The sequence below is a fragment of the Nanorana parkeri genome, unplaced genomic scaffold (genome assembly GCF_000935625.1).
Source record: "Nanorana parkeri isolate BGI_ZX_2015 unplaced genomic scaffold, ASM93562v1 scaffold969, whole genome shotgun sequence".
Lineage (NCBI taxonomy): Eukaryota > Metazoa > Chordata > Amphibia > Anura > Dicroglossidae > Nanorana > Nanorana parkeri.
Window position 1 is genome coordinate 42,293 of NW_017307237.1, and position 4,857 is coordinate 47,149.

General features: G+C 35.6%; 1 protein-coding gene and 1 pseudogene across 1 annotated transcript in view; both read left to right on the plus strand.

Moving 5' to 3' along the window:
* LOC108795466 (protocadherin alpha-C2-like) overlaps positions 1–4,857 on the plus strand; it is a 254,355-nt gene that overhangs the window by 25,317 nt on the left and 224,181 nt on the right. The window lies entirely within an intron of this gene.
* LOC108795437 lies at positions 1,279–3,757 on the plus strand (annotated as a pseudogene).

Here is a 4,857-nt window from a genome sequence, read left to right on the forward strand (position 1 = left end):
GGGTACAATGCTAGTTTACTATTGGCTATTGCAAATTGAAATAGCCAATAGTAAACTCCCAATGCTTTTGAATGGGAATTCGTCTTTTTTTTTTTCTCTATTCTGACATCGCTCCGTGTCAGAATAAAGAAAAAAAAGACACAGCGGGGTTTCTCTTCTTGGCGGCCGGGAGCGGGGGCTCCCAGAGCGCCCGGGAGATTTTTTAATTTTTTTTTTTTTACAGCAGCAGAGCCGCCGGACAATAGGAAACTATTGGGCGGAGCTAGCTGTCACTGCTAGCTCCGCACAATCGTTTTCTATTAACTTTTTTCTACTTTTTTCACTCTTTTTCTGTTCTGCTCGGTGCCTCTGAGGGACCGAGCAGAACAGCTGAGCCAAATGCCGCTCGGCGGCATTCGGTTATTCTCTCACTGCTGTTCGGGATCTTTCAGAATAGCCCGAACAGCAGTGTGAAGCCTGCCGGAGGTTCGGCTCAGCCGATCCAGATGTTGGATCGGCTGAGTCGAACTCCTTCTGCACTTCGGGTCAGCCGAACATGCTGAGCATGTTCGGCTGATCCGAAGCCACACGAAGCAAGCCGATGTACGGCTGATTTCAGCCGATGTACGGCTGAAATCAGCCGTACCAGCCTGAAGTGAATAGCCGAACAGTGTTCGGCTCACTTCACTTCTGATCGGTCATTCACTCGGCTGCCCTCGGCAGCTTTGTGAATAGACCCCATGGTTTTTGGCTATAAAGTGACCAGTTTTCATTTCACAGATTCATACATGTCACATCTAAATCAAATCATACTTAAAGGTATTTTACTCAACTTCTTTCCTAAATTCTGTTTCTTTTTTCGGTATTGCAATCTGGAGAGTTAGCATCTAAAAATGACTTTATTTTTTATTTTACAAGGTTTTACTCATAACTCACAGTTTTTGTAATGTGAGGAAAAAAGGGGAGCTTGTATGAATGTATTCTTTTTGAAGAAATTATTTTTTTATACTGGAATATTGCAATAGATCTTCCATATAATTAGAAAGAAAACAATGTTTAAAAACAAAGACATGGCAATATAATAATGTGTAATACTTACATAAAATATATTCAATGCTTAAAAGGATAAAATTAGTTATTTAAAATAGATATACTTACATTTTAGATTCTTGAATTAGCTGCATCTTAGGCTTTCAACACAAGATGCCACTATATACCAAGTTATGGTATCATGGTGGAGAATACTATTACACACTGCTGCTAGCAAAACATAGTGATATCGGCCATGAAATAATTTCTTCCTCCATGTTGTGGATTTTCATTCACTGTAATTGCCTTATTTACTCCAGTAACCATTATCATCAGCTTCCATAATTTCAAGAAATGATCAATTTACAGCAGGATTTACAAAGGAGAAACAGGCTGATCTATTTGTTGCTGCTACAAATGTCTTGGGATGTAGTCCTGAATCAGATGTATTATATCATCCCAGAGGAATCCAAACATGGCTCCTTTGTGGGAAGAATTGCACAAGATCTGGGACTGGATTTAGGTGAGATCAATTCCAGAGCATTACATGTTGTCTCTAGAGATAAGAAGGAATATTTTCAGGTGAATCTGCAAAATGGAATTTTGTTTGTTAAAGAGACAATAGACAGAGAGCTGCTGTGCCCAGACATACAGTTCTGTATTATCTCTCTGCAGGTTATATTAGATAAGCCAGTGCAGATGTATCGTGTAGATGTAGAAATAAAAGATATTAATGACAATAGTCCAGCATTCTCTTCTAGTGTGAATAATCTAGTAATATCAGAAGTGAAACCAGCAGGATCTCGTTACCCTTTAAAAGGAGCTGCTGATCCAGATTCTGGTATAAATTCTATTACAAATTATGAGCTTAGTACAAATGATTATTTTACATTGGATTTTCAGAAGTATCTGAATCAGATCAGATCATTAGAGCTTGTGCTGAGAAAATCCTTAGACAGAGAGGAACAATCTGTTCATAATCTTACACTTACAGCTTATGATGGAGGAAAACCAAGATTAAGTGGTACAACACAAATTGTTATCACTGTAGAATATTTTAATGATAATGCCCCTTTATTTGATCAGCCATTTTACCAGTTCAGTGTAAATGAAAACTCTCTTAAAGGAACTCTTGTATTCAAGTTAAATGCTACAGACCCGGATAAAGGAAAAAATGGTGAAATATTATATAAATTTAGCAATTTAGTAGCAGTAGAGACAAGCAAAGCCTTTAGTCTAGACCAGCATACAGGAGAAATTAGAGTGAAGGGAGAACTTGATTTTGAGAAAACAAATATGTATGAAATTCAGATTGATGCCAATGATAATGGAGATCTCACAATGATTGGACACTGTAAAGTTTTAGTAACTATATTGGATGTTAATGATAATTCTCCAGAAATTACACTGATGTTGCTATCACTTCCTGTTCCTGAAGATGCTCCAAAAGGGACAACAGTTGCAATTATTAGTGTACATGATAAAGATTCAGGGTCAAATGGAAAAGTAAACTGTCACATTTCTGAACATTCACCATTTAGAATAAGTGCAGCATTTATGGGTGACTTTTCCTTAACTGTGGATGCACCATTAAATCGAGAAATAAAGGATGAATATGATATTCAGTTATTGTGAATGATGAAGGTTTACCATCACTTTCAAACTCAAGAACTATAAGAGTTGTTATAGGTGATGTGAATGATAATGCACCTCAATTCCAGCAGGCCGTTGATACAATTTTTATCAAAGAAAACAATCCACCAGGTTCACATATCTATACAGCATCAGCCTCTGATCCAGATGTTGGCCAGAATTCCTTTATCACATACTCAGTGATTGAAAGTACCATTGGTGGGATCACCATATCTCCTTATGTCTTTATCAATCCAGAGAATGGAAAAGTATTTGCTTTAGTATCATTTGACCATGAACATATAACATACTTCCAATGTCACATACAAGCAATTGATGCAGGTCTGCAACCTCTTCGTTCAAACCTTACACTAAATATTTTCATTGAAGATGTAAATGATAACACCCCTACTTTCACCCTACTTTTTGCATCACTGCCAATTAAAATTTCAAGATCAGTGAAATTTGGACATCAAGTTATAAATGTGCGAGCAGTTGATCTAGATTCAGGATACAATGCTCTTATAGTTTTAAAGATTTGACAGCAACAAATCTATTTGTAATTTCTCAGCATATTGGAGACATTAGTTTAAAACGGTCATTTACAGATACAGATAATGAAGAACACCGACTAACTGTATTGGCTTGCGACCATGGAGAACCAAGCATGACAGCAGTAACAGAAATTGTAATTTCTTTGGTGGAATCTGAAAAAGAAATTCTGTATAACAATCAAGAATCCAGTGGCAGCGTGGAGGAATTTTCTAAAGTGAATATTTACTTAGTTGTCACCATTTGCATAATATCAAGTATTTTTCTTATTACTTTAATTGCTTTTACTGTTTTAAGGTGGCAAAAATATAGAGATGAAGTTAGAGAATTAAAGGAAAATTACAAGGTCTGCTCAAACACTGGGGGTAGTTGGGTGTATTCTCAACACACTCAGTACAGAATAAGTTCAAACTTTTCACAACCAAAGAATTACCTAATTATCTTCACACCTAACAACTTTCAAATCCCAAACAACGAAGAGCATACAAACCAACAAGGTACTCTACAAAATTCCTCATTTCAGGTAAGAGAAATTACAATTGGAATATTGACCTCTCTGCTCTAGTTTAAAACCTATATCTTAATTTACACTTTTCTACAACATTGTCACATTATTTACCACAAGCTAGTTAAAGTACATTAAGTAGTAATCAAAGCAGGATTAAAGTAAATTATCACTAGAAAAAAACAAAACCTAGACCTAAGCACAGACATGGCAATTATCAGGTATATTATGCAAATATGCATGGGTGTTTAATAGTTGGGTTAGATCATAATGGAGTACCAAATAGTTTTTAAACCTATTTTCAAAAGTAATATTGAATTAATGCTTATAGGCGTTGCTGAGAAGGATAAATGCATAGCAGTAGAAATACTGAAATATATACCTTTCCTTAAGAAAAGTTTGCCTTTGAATTTTGGTAATGAGAAAGGGAAGGTCAAGCTACAGGTTTGCAGATCTTCCCTTTCAGCAAAAATCATGTAAAGTGAATGTCCAATTGGTAAATAAGTGAAAGATGTGTACACCTTAATCATCCATTGATGTGCAAAAAAAAAAACTAATTCCCCTTGCACACTATTGGGAATTTAAAATTTAAAATTCAGTAGTAATCCACACTGATTTTTCAAACCTGAATTGAATTAACATTATTCTTATTTAAACCCACTGGTTACAATAATTTTTAATAGTGGTACATTTTTGTGTAAATGACTGTTTAACCACTTCATAAATCCCATGTTGTTTCTTTCATTTTGTCAATGTCTTGATTTTGCACATTATTTCTTTTCAGTTTGGTTGTCTATGTGGGGGGGGGGGGGGGAATAGGGCTTTATTTTGTAGCAAAGTTGGATACATGTTTTTACTTCCTTTGTTTTTATTTGGAATTCATAGTACACAAACTAGACAGAATGCATTTCCTGTAATTTTTCCCAATGTACCATATATATATTTTTTGCACCCCCCATATGCTTACCCAAATATATTCAATAAAGTCTGTTGAATAAATGGATATTAGATTGGGTTGACTTTTTTGTAACAAAGCAGAATAGTAAAAAGCTCACAGTGAACTTAAGTGTTTTACTGTAGAAGAGCTTCAGTCCCCTTCATTTACCATATTGTGAACCAAGCATAGAAGTGTTGTGTTTACATTTGTGTCTGTATTGCCC